Here is a 15,389-nt window from a genome sequence, read left to right on the forward strand (position 1 = left end):
GAGACCGCAGCTGAAATACGGTGTCCAGTTCTGGGTGCCGCACTTCAACAAAGATGTGGAAAAACTTGAGAGGGTCCAGAGAAGAGCCACCCGTATGATCAAAGACTTGCAAGGCAAGCCATATGAGGAAAAGTTGAGGGATTTGGGTCTCTTCAGCCTAAAGAAGAGAAGGCTGAGAGGGAACTTGGTAGCAACTTACTGCTACATCAAGGGAGGACATCAAGAGCTTGGTGAACAACTGTTCCAATCAGGGCACCCTTGGGGAAGACCAGGAGTAATGGATACAAACTCCTGGAAGATGCTATTCAAGCTCAATTTTAGGAAAAACTCTTTCACAGTCAGGGTGTCTAGAGCGTGGAACAAACCCCCTCCATAGGTAGTGCAATTGCCTACTCTGGAAATCTTCGAGAGGAGACTGGATAGTCACCTCACTGGGGTCACCTGACCGCCAATTGCCTTTCCTGCCTAGTGCAGGGGGGCTAGACTCAATGATCTTTGCGAGGTCCCTTCCAGCCCCTTACAATCTATGAATCTACACTGATACCCCTGTGACTTGGGTGAGCAATGACAGCATTAATTCCTTGGGAGCTGGCAAACACAGTGAAAACCCCACAGGCCAGATGACCCACCTCTATGGGCCAGAACTGGGTTCATGGCTCATATGTTTGACACCCTGGCTTTAAGGTCTGGTTCTACTGAAGCAAAAGACCCTCAGCACTTCTAGGAAGCACTTGTAAAGATCTGAGCCAGCGAGATGCCATCTGCTTTGTAAGATTCTAGACATAAATACACGTCCCACTTGTTTAAATCACTGGCCCACTTGGATTTGATTCAAGTAGGATACTGTCCTGCTGCTGGAGACCAAGGTTATACGTGATTTTAGATCAACACTGATTTTTGAGGGGCCTGTAATTCCTAGCTAATTGTCAAGATGGGTGATTGTTTTTGTATGCATCACTCTCCTCAGCTATAAAATAAACAACACACCCAGAGGTACATTTTCAGGGTGATACGGGGGGCATTTACCCACGCGACTGCCATTAATGTTAATTATAGAGCACATATTAACAGCATTATACAATCCTTTTCCCTGTTAGCACAATCATAAATCTGACTGGTGGGGCTTAATTAGATCACAGCAGCTGAATACGATAGCTTGATACAATAAAGGGCAAATTCCTGGAGACAGCGCACTGTCATTATGCTTTAATCTCAAAATTGCTCCCTCTCTAACTCGAGGTATAACACCAGCAAGGCTGCTTGCGAGATTGATCTGTTGTCACAAAATGATTTAAAATCTACTGTATAACTACTGTATTTCGCTTGCTTCGTGGAATGTGTTGCTGAAGGTAGAATTCCACAGAGACTTGATATACTTTCAGATACAGAACTTCGAAAACCAAGTGCAAAATAAATAAGATGGCATCCTACTGTTATTGTGGTAGCCTTTACAGATCATTTCAGAATCATAACTATCATGAAGCTTAGATTAGTTAAACACAATGTGGGAAGCTGTGCTGCATTTAGCACAGTTCAAGTACACTTCTAGTCAGGTCAGCCTAAGCCAAATATACCTACCTGGCCGTGTGTGACCCAACTACAGGACACCCAAAATGAAGGTCACCAGAACATATTGGAAACACAGAAATACATGGGAAGAACCAAGGTGACTCTAAAGTCCAAAGCAGTTGCAATTGCAGGATATTGATTGTGTGGGACAGGCTGCCTGAGTTTAGTAGATAATCCCAGCTGAATGCATCAGAGGGAAGGGATATAGACCATTAAGTCCCTTCCATGCTGCCTGTGGAGAAAGTACTTTCCCAGTTTAAGGCCTGATCCAAACCCTATTGATGTCAGGAAAACTCCCGGTGGTTCTGATGAGCACTGAATTAGCTACTTGCATTGCTTAAATGAGGGGAGATTTTTAATTGAACATGAATGCAATGTCCTAGCATTTTTGTGTTGTGAGTTAGTATTCCTGATGTAAAGGATTTACATCCGTGGAAGTCAATACAGTTATGTTCAGGTCTAAAATGGAAAACTATTGCTACCAATGAAGTTTCATGGAATTTGATGTACTATGTTGTTCAACAGAAGACAATGGGAAGCCATTGTCAGAGCAGGGGACACACACAATTTGGCAGTAACTGAGGCTTCCAAGAGGTGTTAGAGATAAACCTGGCAATGCATCCACTGGTTCATAAGGAGTGATGCTTCTAACAACCTAACTGAAGTAAGAAAAAGCCCAAATGTTTCCTTTGTGTCGTGCTTTGTGCCTTCCCCTGTTAGGAGTTCTTTTGGTGCAAATTCAACTGGATTCAAAATTTGTAGACGATTCCAGAATTGATAAAGGAGCAAACACACAAGTGAAAAGCAGCACACAGCACAGACTGTAACAATGATTGGATCAGGGATATTGTTGCAAACAAAGGGAGGGGAGTCACTCCTAATAAAAGTGAAGTTCTGCCTACAGGCAGAGGAAATAAACTCCAGCTCCGCAAGCGTTTGGTATAATCGAACAGCTTCACCCATCACATTGAATCAAGCAAGTTTATTTCCATCATGGGTGCCTCTTTCACATATATTCTAACATTGCAGATTCATCAAATCATTTGCCATCCTTTGTCCATGAAACTGTTCTTCTCAAGCACAACAAATGGGCATTTGAATCAAACCTTGGCCTTGGAAGTAGTAGTCCATAAAGGACAAGACCTGACTGCAAATCAGGAGTTGAGTAGCCCCACCCACTTTTTCTTTTCTACCTCCCCTTGGATGTTAAAAGTTTTCCCAATCCCTGATGACATGTGGAATTCCCAAACTGTCTAAGACTCAGAGGGCCTAATGAAATATAAGATTTATTAAAAACAGAGAGAAGAAATCAGATTAAAACTGAGTGGCTCGCATAACAGAGCTCTTCTTATACTTAGGCTCCTGCAGTGCTGGGCCTGAGTGTAACTGTTTCGTGGCCATTCCTTTCATGGCTGGTAACCGAGTAAAGGAGAGAACAGTGGGCATATTTACACGTGTGCATTTACTGTGCAGTAACTAAAATCACTGCATAGTATGGATGCACATCTACACATGCACACCTGTACTACACAGTAAACATGGCAACTTATGGTGACTTGAACATAAATTTGATACCTGCGTCATGCAGATATCAAATTTACACCACTTGGTTACTGCACAATAACACATGTGTAGATGCTTTACTGTGCAGTAATACTGTGTGTGGACTGATTTGGGAATAGCTTTAGTCCCAAGTCCATCCTCACACAGCGTTAGTGTGCTTTAATGCCTGCACATGTAGATGGCAGCCTATATCTGTTTACTACACAGTAAGTTTAAGCCGGCGTAAATGCATGTGTAGACATATCAAGTGTGTATATCATGTAACATTTGAGAACTGACTATCACCAATTTAGAGCTCCCACAGTGACAAGACTAATTTCTCTTTCTTGATAGCATTTCCCACCACCTCCCCCAAGGAGAGGTGAGAGAGCCACTCTCTCCCTCTACAGTAACAAGCACGTGGTAGAGCTGTGACTCAAATGTTGGTACTCATTCCATCCATCTCCTAGGCATAATCTGCTATGGTGACATCCCATTCTGCAGCGTGCCAACCTCAAGGAACTCAAAATTAAGCTTTCTCTTCAGTTCCAATTATCTACAGATAAACAAATGTGTTACTAGCTCCTGCAGTAATTGTGCCATCCCTTCCTCAAGATGTCAGGTTGTCACCTGGATGCCTCAGTCTTATTCCTTGCTTGTGGATTATTAATTTGTACTAGCTATTCCTGGTTAACCCTTTAGAGGGATCTGCTTTCTTGGCGCTTGCTTAAGCCATGCACCACAAGCTCTTCTGTTCATGGTTCCATTCATGAATCTTTTCCTTCTGCTGCTTTTACCAAGTTTCGTACACTCAAGACCTGTTGCTTATTTTATAAGATGAGCTGCTGTTTCTTTAAAGTCTCATCAGTTATCTTGCCAGGAGATTTTTCTATCTTAACCCCCTAAAGAAAGTGAGATAACAATAAATGGATTTTCTCTCTCTTTCTCTTTCCCCGTGTTACAGCATATGACGCCCCATCAAAGTCATAGCGCTGACTCCAATGTCACTTTTGCTTCTTGGATTCAGCCTTTATTGATGTTTATTGTCTCACCAAGGTTCCAGTATGTATATGGGTGTTGCAAGCTGAAAAAACTGGTAGTGGAGGTGCCCACAAGATGATCTCAATCTTGAGAAATGGTCCACACCATAAAAATGTTTGTGGATTGCTGCCTTATAAACCACAGGACTCTGGGTGGTCCGTTTTTTCCTTTTTATCCAGCAGTGAAAGGGCGCAGTTGTCATAAGCCTATGTTCAGCCAGAACACAAGCCATTTGTACAGTGATACAAATCTATTCTGCAAAGTAAAACCAAGGAAACAGTACAGACAATCATTTGATCCTACCTGCAAGAAAGATGACTGTTTACAAACTTAGGCGTTTCAAAGAATTCAGATGCACTTCATAGAACTAGAGGTAGATCTTTATGTTTACATGCATCTCAACCTGAAACGGAGCTATAAACCAACTCTGAAGGAAATCAGTGGAAGTCTCACCCAGACGTGAGTGAAAGCTGGGTCAGTGTCTTTCATGTGATGCTCCAACACTTTTTAAATTCCTAGATAGTTGAGGTGGGAACAGATTACTCCACAAGCCGCAATTGAAGCTGTGTTCCAGGAAGGACTTCCCCGGAAGCTGTATAATACTAATTTCAGTTTGTATGCAAGACTGTCTTTAAAGACAAGTCTGAGGAATTTTCAGCACAAATGGCTACATCACCAGCCTGGCTTGCACGGTGCCACAAATTATTTGTCTCATGAATGTTATAGCTTTCCAACAGTTTTCACATACTGCTCTTTTGTTACATTTCCTTCCCCACCTTTTATTATTTCAAGGCTTTATACAAGAAGCATCACAATCTGCTTAATACTAGTTTGTTTGGACAGTTGTTCTGCAACAGAATTTGTTGGATTCAGCAAAAATGCCGTATGCTCTCATAGCAGCAGCACCAAACAGGGTAAGTGCAAATGACTGACTTGCAAGGGTAACAGCACCCCTGAGCCTTGTAATTATGCACAGTGATGCTATTATATAACCGATCTAGGGATTTCATAAATTATTCTTTTTTACAGTTCTGAGAACACCCAAGGTCAGATATGGGAAAGCTTTAATGCCAACGTTCTTTACTATAGTGACATTGTTTTAAAATAAGACCTGTTGGGTTTTTGAAGTAGACTTTCTGGTACTGAAAATTTAGCTGCCTCAATCAGCTCTGAGTGCCTGAGTATGCATGGTTTTCAGCAGCATCTCAAACAAACTTTATAAAATACAATTATAACAATGTGCCACAACATTTATTTCTTGCAGGGGAGGGGCGAAGTATCTACATACACATATAGCTACATGCATTTGTGAGCAAGGGCCACCAGCATTAGCTAGAACTGGGCACTATGCAAACTCGTTTCACTCAAGCTTCGTCCACACAGCTTTGCCAACACCCTTCCTACCTTGAGCTGCAATATATGGCACGCGGCCAAGCTAACTGTACATACTAGCTGGGGCTGTGATCTTCTCACATCTCATAAACTAAGCAAGATTGGGTCTCATTAGTACACTATATGATCCCTATGGAAAACCTAGAGTGCTGCAAGAAATGGTGCTGGTAATACAGTAGTTGGCACTCTTCCTTCTGAGTGCTGAACCAGTGCCCAGACACAGCGTTAGGGGCACTGTCCTGCAGAAGGCATTATCTTTCAGATGAGAAGGATAATTGAGGTCTTGACCATTCATAATCTGTTTTATCTTACAGTCTCTCATAGTCTCTGGCTAGCTGCTTTCCTGCTGTGCTCTGCCCCCTCACCAGCTAAGTTTCGCTTTCTTTCACTAAATTACCTTCCATTTATATTACCTTTAAACTTGGCCCTTTCTGTTTAATAGACTGGAAATCTCTTCCAGGGTTCTAAGTCCAAGCCCCTCTCTAGTAATTTCCCTTTTAGGAAATAAGTGAGAAACCAGTGAGAGAAGTATTCCCTGCCACAATGAGAGGTGGAATGTTTTACATTTTTCTAATTTTTTGCATGCGGTGATTTAGCGTCTAGGAATTAAGTCATGTAAGAGAGAGACATCAAAACTTCCAGGAGGTAATCCAGCAAGACCCTGTCTTACCCCCCTCAGATAAATTTTAGGGGCTAACTTGTGTTAAGACGTACTGAATAGTTCACACTCACTTAAGAGCCCTAGCAGGTGTTGTACCTCAGAAATGCTCCTTGTTCATGGCAGGTATAATTCTATTGTACCAGTAGCAAGTTGCAACACCCTGGATGGATTTGGCTGCAGTGGTTGAAGTGGGGTGGAAAAGAGCATGGGTCAGATTCTGTTCCACCTATTGGGCATCTAAGGTATGGATGCACATTCATTTGTAGTATGGAGGCACTACTCTGCTGCCACTACTACACATGGTGGTTTATCAGTTGATAGGGCTGTTGTCCCCACCCCATCAGAGCAGCCTTCTGTCACTGCCACAGATGCAGTGGTAGCAGCAGTCTCAGAAGGGCTCTGTGACTGCAAGCTGTTATGGAGCCAGCTGCTCTCTTTCCCACCTTAGGAAGGGAATGAGGGAGAACAGAGGAGTGTGGGATGCTGAGGGTGTAAGAGACTCCCTATAGCTCTACATGTAACTGTGCATGTTACATGTGGTGCTACAAAGAAGTTTCTCTTTGAAAGGGGAACTTCTTTGTGATACAGCAGATGCTGTGAATTTGCTATAAATGTAATGTGTATCCATGGCCCAAGTGTAATTCTATTCCTTCCAGTTCAAGTCCCTGAAAATCCATTAATGCAGGGCTGTCTAACTTCTATGTAGCCAGGGCCTGCTGTGTGAGCCACACTTGCAGGGTCCATGCAAGTGTGAGCCATGGGCCCCTGGGCCGCACCCCACCCTGCACTATGCATGTTGGCCATACCTCTGCACCACTGCACCATACCACAGGGTTCTCTTGCACCATGGGCTGTACCAGCCCACTCCCTCTGGCTGGAGCAGGAAGCGAATGCTGATGTGGAGGGTGCCCAAGGCCCTGGTCAGCCAGAGAGATCAATAAGGCAGCTGCCAGGTAGGAACCTAGAGGCCACACCTTAATTCAGGGGCAGGCAATTATTTTGGGTGGAGGGCCACTAACTGAGTTTTGGCAAGCCATCAAGAGCCATAGGACAGGCAGCCAGAGGCAGAAGCTCTGGCTTCAGAGCCGCCTTGGAGATCTGGCCATAGGGTATAATGGGGAATCAATGAAATATCTATAACTTTGTTGTTTCTTGTCCTATTTGAATGAAACTTGCAGGGATGGTAGCCTCTGCTCAGCACATGAAATCTGACAAGTTTCAAGAAGATCAGTGCAGGGGTTTGGGGGAAACTTACCCTAAATTCCTGAAAGCCAAACTCATGTCACAGCTGTGCATCACACCACAGGGGGGTGAAAACTGCAGGGCTGGTAGCTCTTACTGAGGCCACAAAACCAGCCAAGTTTCAAGGAGATTGGTGTAGGGGCTTGGGGGGAACTGCACCTCAAGATACAGACAAGCAAAACTGGTGCCATGGGTGACAGTGCGTGTGTTAAGGCACAGCAGGGTGACAGCTGCAGGGACAGTGGCCCCTGCTGTGACGCCTGCCAGCTGTGGTGGAGATCGGTGCAGGGGGAGGCTGCGGCCCTGCACCCCTAGCTGCTGACAGGCAAAACTGGTGCCAAGACTGTCTCTGTCTTGGGGCCATTGATTGTCTGCATTGATTCTTTCCTCTCCTTCCTAGTTTTGTAGGTGCTACTTGATGCTTGTTAAGTCGTTATGTAGTAACTAGGTCGTGTGTATTGAGCTGGTCCCTGAGTCCCTGGTCCCTGAGTGAATCATGATGGATTGAATGGTAACTGGGAACCCAGGAGCTGCACAGCCAGGCCTGCAGCAGTGTCTCCCCTCCCGCCCCAAGCCAGACAGTCAGTCCCACAGTACCCATGGCACCAGTTTTGCTTGTCCGCAGCTTGAGGGGCAGTTCCCCCCAAACCCCTGCATCAATCTTCTTGAAATTTGGCAGGCTTTGTGGCCTCCATAAGAGCTGCCACCCCTGCAGTTTTCAGCCCCATGTGGTGTAACACATAGAAGTGACAGGAGTTTTGCTTTCAAGAATTTGGGGTACAGTGGCCCCACAACCCCTTTACTGATCTTCTTGAAACTTGGCAGGCTTCATCCTCTCTGCATAGTCTACCACCCCTGATAACTTCATCCAAATTGATCAAAAACCAAAGTTATAGATATTTTATTTTTTCCCCACTATACCCTATGGCTGGATCTCCGAGGCTGCTCCAAACCACTTTGGGAAGCCAAATGAGGCCAGCACTTTGATCTGGATGTGCTGTTTCAGACCCCAAAGCGTCCAAAGCTTCTCCAGATCTGAAGCTCTGTCCGAAGCCTCATACAGCCCTACCAAGCATTGTGATACTTTAAATGAGTATGTTCTCTAATAGATCAGCAACGTAATAACAAAACAACATTAACTGGGATGACATTAAGTCAGGAGTACCTGTATAATCCAAGCCAGGAGGGACGCACCCATCCCTACAATTCACTTCCATGAATGTTCAGATCAGTTGGGAAGTGCCCTTACTCATTCCCTCCAAGTCAACACCATTGTCTATACTCTCCAAGAAACCTCTTTTTTAGCAAACCACTGGCAAATCCTTTAAAGTGCTTCAAAATCTCTTTTAAAGATATTCTCTTTAAAATCCTTTAAAGAGAATAATGGGTACCCTGTAAGCCATGCAAACAAGTACGACCTCCATGGGATCAGTTTGACCGTTCAAATGAAAGGGCACCCTCTACACATGTATCGACAGCTTGTTTTGAAATGCTGTTGTGTAGTAGCTGCGTGTGTTAAGGCGTGCGTTAATGCTGAGATTATTTCCCTTGTATATACCATGCAGAAAGACATTGACAATTTGAATTCTGATGCTCTTTTAAGAAGCTTCTTGGACATCCCAGGGACCTTCACTACCCATGTGTTTTAGGCTTCATTGGGAAAATAGCTCAGGAGACAGTGACACTCTACTGTCCCCCCAGAAATGAAATACTTCCAGGAAATAAAGTACCTGAGAGTTAAGGTGCAATTTTGGTTTTATAGAAAAGGTTTTTAAAAAAAAATTACAAGCTTCCAGAAAAGGCACTATAACCAATCAAATCATAGAGGGGATCCTTAAAAGCATATCCTTGTAAAGTTATCTTCTAACATTTGCTGCAGGAGCAGACAGTCCCAAAAGCCAAACCTTGGTAGCATTGAATTCAGTAGTAATTGTGCTATTGAATTCAACAGGACCAAGATTTAGTCCAACAATCCCCAACCAGTACCTAATGGTTATGAGTTATGCTGTGTACTATGCACTATAGTAGTCTTTTTAATCAGCAGTTTGGTAAGGGTTCTTGTCTTCATAGTTTCATAGTTGGTAGGGTCGGAAGGGACCTGAACAGATCATCAAGTCTGACCCCCTGCCATGGGCAGGAAAGAGTCCTGAGGTCAAACGACCCCGGCTAGGTGTCTATCTAGCCTCCTTTTGAAGACCCCCAGGATAGGAGCAAGCACCACTTCCCTTGGATGTTGGTTCCAGATCCTAGCTGCCCTGACAGTGAAGTAGTGCTTCTAATATCTAGCTTGAGTCTACTCTCAGTCAATTTATGGCTGCTATTCCTCATTATTCCCGGTAGTGCTCGGGGGAACAGGGACTCTCCCATTGCCTGCTGGTCTCCCTTGGCCAGTTTGTAGATGGCCACCAGGTCCCCTCTTAGCCTTGTCTTGTGGAGGCTGAACAGGTTCAGGTCCCATAGCCTCTCCTTGTAGGGTCTTCCCTGCTGCCCCCTGATCATGCAAGTGGCCTCCTCTGGACCCTCTCCATGCTGTCCACATCCCTCTTGAAGTGCGGCGCCCAGAACTGGACACAGTACTCCAGCTGCGGCCCGACTTCTGTGAAAGTTTAGAAAAGTGACAGTGATCTGTTGATCCAAAATTCACCTCACACTTATAAGTTCTAAGTTCTTCGAGAAGCAAAGCTAAGCAGCCAACTGGAGCTAATGAAACTAAAATAGAGAATGAGCGAGTGAGTGAGTGATGAGACAACTTCCCTTCATGAGTGTGTCTTCTTGATCAAAGAAAAGTAACATAACACTATTTGCCTTAGATACATGCAGACAAAGGTGTTTATTGCAAATCATGGAACAAAACTTGTCAATTCTGAGACTTTTACCTCCAAATACGTGTGTGTGTGTACGTGTGTGTGCACATGCGTGTGTGGTCAGGTTCACATTAGTCTCAGTAACTAACAAGCTTAGTCTAGCATGTGTCTGACCTGGCAATGAAGAATGAGTAACACTCAAAACCCCCCAAAAGTTTTCATAATTTATCATTAAAAGTTCCTGCTAAGAAAGAAAGAGGCAACCTAAAGGAACATCCTTTTCATATTCTCAGTAGCTCAGATATATTGTTTGAAGACATCACACAACCATCCCTTTTGAATCAACGCATAACAAAGTAGTATTCTTCAAACCCAGGACTGGAATCTCTTTCACTCTGAAGCCACTTTACACACATCTGGCTGTATAAAGGAACCTTAAATTGCTTTTAAGTATGAGTTATGCCCACTTTAAATCCCCCTTTCCCTGCCATTGCAGGGAAGCCTTATGGCTTTTAATATTACCTGTGTTACCTGACTCTAATAATACATTTTTAAAAAGCTGACTCTTCTTGGTAGTACCATACTCAAAGGGTTAAGTTTTGCAAACAAGTTGAGCAAGTAAAATACAGCGTGTGTACCCCCAGGGCATTTTTTGTAGTCTGTCAGGCACTTGTTAGCACACTAACCCATTCATTTTTTGATGAATTTGTGGTGTGTTGGATGTGAGCCAGAAACTGAGCTGGGAACAATATTTATTTATATCTACACACAATAATTCATGTCTACCCAGATCTTGGACTTTCCCTAATCCACACAGTATTTCAAAACATTTGCAGTTCTCTAGCATTGGCTTTGCTTGGCTCAATGTAGTGGAAAGAAACATAAGACACTGAATGTTGCTGAATGCTTTGATTCACTGATAGAGAGTGAAGTTTCTTTGCTGGCTGTTTTATCAGCCTATAATTTTGAGATTCTTTGGAGGGGTAGAGCTGCATTTTGTGTCTTCATGAGACATACTGCACATTTAGCACTTGTTTTTCAAGGAGAGGTTTTCACCTCAGGCTTTGCAAGTTCTGTGCTGCACAAGGAATGGCAGTTTTGTGGGCCACTGAAGCAAACTGGTAGGCTGTGAATTTTACTTTGTCAGGAGTTAGTGTCTCAGAATGAAACAGTAACTAGGACTTGGAAAGGAGGGGCCAAACGTAGCCTTGTGAAGACACATATGTGAAACCAAGATCATCAGTCTGACAGACCAAGGAGAACTTTCAGAATACTGATCTCCAGCCACGATGCTATACTATGCAGGACAAAGCATGTCACTGGAGTTGGGAAAGGCTTCGTGGCACTGTGTGGAGTGACTGAAGTTAGTTTAAAAGCCTGCTCATTGCTCTTATGCTGTGACAAGGGACAGAAGGGAGAAAAGAGAAGGTAGAAATTGAAACATAAAAAAGATAGGGATGTATAAAGGATTGCACATTCCTGCACTGCTTAGGGGTGGATGCAAGCAGATACAACTTCCATTGAAGTTCATATGAGATGCATCTGCCTATGCCAGGCACCAAACACTAGTAAGTATAATGCCGTCTTGCATTAGGTTTCTGAGATGCTGACCTAATAAGCTGTTTCTGTCTGTGAATCATAGAAAGACATCTTCCAACAAGCCAGCACTAATATGGCCATCATCATTTACTGGCATGATACAACATAAACATTGTTCTGTGTTTCTGGAGAGTAAGTCAGTAACACTAAGGAGGCTACAAAATACCTGTCAGATAGTAGATGATATGGGGCAGGCCTATTACATGTAGAGAGGCTGAGAATGTATCATTTAATTTCTTTCTGCTAACGAGTGGTATCCCCCTGGCCTGGAATGGGGCGCATCCGAGATGGATGTTACAGAATTAAATCTTTACCAAGGCAGTCTCCTCCCTATATTTCTCATATAATGGAGGATGAAGTACCTTTCCCCAGGAACTTTGCCAGGATGAGGGCTGGTGTTGGCACCCATATACTGACATTCAAAGGAAAGGCTTAGTTCAAATAAGTTCTGAACCCATATGAAAATATGACACTATTCCCTAGAATATGTTAGAAGAATGGAATCAACTCCATTCACCAGGGCAGTAGCTTTCCAACAATTCCTATAGGGTCTTTAGCCATCACCAGTGCCTTTGTGGATAGGGGCATTAAAGTGCTCAGAGGTGCTATCGCAAAATGAAGGACTGGGTTTAAGGCAGAGTCAAACAAGAGTGATATCCAACAATTCATCAATGCCCCTTTTGGCTTTTCTAGGCATGTTTCTTACAATATATGTTCAACATCATTTATTAACCAGTCCTAATCCATTTACCAAGCAGCTATTTGTTTTCAAAACAGGCCAGAGTGACTTATTTGTATATACTAGTCTGAGTCTTTTGGGACATATGTTCTTTTTTTCAGCAGATCTTGGCAATTCTCCCTGCACTCCAAATTCACGCATTACAAATAATTACGCTTTGATTTTTTTCTGGCTTTTTATTTTTAAGTCTTGCAGAAATGAGCAAAATTTAAGCTCATTTTATGTGGAGAGGTTTAGAAGGAGTTGCATCATTAAGAGCAACATTCTCTGACCTGGATTTAACTAGTATATAGCTTAATTCCCTTAGGACGCCTCCATTACTACAGAATTTAAAGAGCTTTTTGAACTTTAAAAATCCTCCTAGAACTTATTTCTTTTCAGAGTTCCTCTGCAAAGGATGCTTTCTTGAATCACAATTTTCCCCAAGTGCAAAAAAAAAGTTTTACTCTCTTTCATGCTCCTGTTTTTAAAATGCCATTCATATTTGTGACAAATACAGCAAGCTCAAAATCCTTGTAATAAGATGCGTTTAGTAACAAATATTCCTTCACTACAATTTTTGGCAAAGGATCTTTTTTACTACTACTATCATTATTAGTCATATTCGGCATTAAGCTAGCATCCTGTCTGGCCCAACCAAGTTCAGAACCATCTTGTATTAGATACTGTACGTACATATAGTAAGAAAGACTTAACTGCTTGGATGTGGGAATATGAATCTACACAGACAAGACCCAGTGGGAGAAAGAAAGAATCATTATCCTTATTTTACTGGTGGGAAATTGGGGCACGGAGGCTACTTACAGACATGAACCCCCCCCAAAACAGAGCTTTACTTTAAGCTTGGCATACCCCTGTACTGAGCACAGCACATACCCAGAAGAGGCATCACATTAGTTTGGCCCAGCTGGCTCAATGTCTGTATAGATTGCACGCTTCAGCAGGACTTTTTGGCACTTTTATTGAATCAGCTATTAGATAAAAGCACCAAAAATACCCGCTGAAGTGACTGATCTATACAGATACTAGGGAGCTGGGTCGAATTAACACACTTCTTCTGGTAAAGTACGGTTTTGGGGTTTCAGTTTTTTGTTATTTTTCCACATCCATCAGCAGCCAGAGAGATGAACTTGCCTGACATCATCCAGCATGTCAAGCATAGTGGGAATAAAATGCAGATCTCTTGCGTCCTTGTATAGGTCCTTTAACTTCTTCATTTCTGAGCCTTTTCACATTCTTCTGTAGCTCTGAATGAAATATAATCCTAGGCTCAAGCAATCCCATTGCCTGATTTCCTATGAATGCAGTGTACTTTGGACACCAGTGCTTTTCAGTACCAATTGTTTTCATGATAAGAGAGCACATCCAGTCAATTCTTCACTGACAAGAATAACTGATTGGGGAATCCCTGTGGGATCAGTGTACATGAGTTGGTATTAACATTAAATGGTGGGTCATAAGAACTGATTATGTATCTACAGATTGGCCTCAAAGAGACCTTTCTTTCACACTGAAAAGTCTGCAGGTCTAAATCCCCTCAATTATAACCTTTCTTAGGGGCATATTGTGCCATTGATCTGTGTTTTAAACTCCTACTGATTCCAAGCCCAACAGCCAGCGTTATATATCCCATTCTTATCCCAGACAGTGATTTAGCTGTGTGGGCACCAGGATGGGCATTATGTGACATATGCATTTTCTTCTTCAGTACAGGTGTCAGCCAGCGGTGCTTGGAGAAAATGGAATTGATAGAACTTCTTGACCTAACCATCTGGGTCCCTGGTTTGTAGATTGTCATCCCAGCTGCCACAACTCCCTATGCTAATGCTCAATAGCTCTGTGGTTCATTCTCTATTAAAGAGAGATTATCTAAGCCATCTGCCAAGAGCAGAGTAGGGGACATGGTGGTCCCAGTTGGAGGGCCCAGTCTGAGCTATACCTGTGCATAGAAGGAATGATGGCAAAGCAGCATAGCTTACAGAGCTACAGGGAGGAGACTTGTAATTAATTGTCCATATAGTACCTCTTTCCCTTATTTTTCTTGTTAATGACTGATTTTTAAAAAGCAGTTCAGCAGCTCAGCCATTTTAAAGTCACCATTAAATTTAAATCTTCCTCCTTATTTATTGATGGAGCTACTTTCTCTCTAGCTTTTCTCTTCCCCTTAATATATATCTAAAAGCCCTTCTTAATGCCTCTGGGAACATTAACTCATTCTGCTGCCCTTGTCTCATCCCTGAAAGCCTTAACTGGTTGAGAACATTCTTGTTCGATTCCCTACTCTATTCTTCCTTTTTTTGGCATTAAACCTTTTTTTCTGCCTCAGACTGCCCAGCAGCATTTTACACAGATATATTTGGTGGGTTTTGTACCTTGATTTTTCCTGTTTTTATGAGGGCAAGTGTTGCCTGTTGCACCATAATTAGGTTGGGGCAGATCCTCACTTGGTGTAAATCATTGATGCAACAGTTCCCCTGACATCAGAGCCAAAGTGATTTACTCCAACTTGGAGCCCATCCCATAGCCTTTTGAAATATATTTATTTTTCTCATTTGAAAGGATTTCTCTTTTTCTTCCTCTTGCATCATATGTCCACCACATTCTACAAATTCCCCCAAATGCCTTTGTTTGAAATCCAATACATTTGTATATTCCTGTGTTACAGTATTATAATGCCACCATTTCTTCTTATCATTACTACTATTGTTATTGACAACAGTTCATGTCACACATTGTAAAAGACAATTTCTTTTCCAATGGGTTATAGCCTAATGGCACAAGACAGAAAGGAAATATGCTT

The sequence above is a fragment of the Crocodylus siamensis genome, chromosome 8, assembly GCF_052110815.1.
Source record: "Crocodylus siamensis isolate JL-2025a chromosome 8, ASM5211081v1, whole genome shotgun sequence".
Taxonomy (NCBI): Eukaryota; Metazoa; Chordata; order Crocodylia; family Crocodylidae; genus Crocodylus; species Crocodylus siamensis.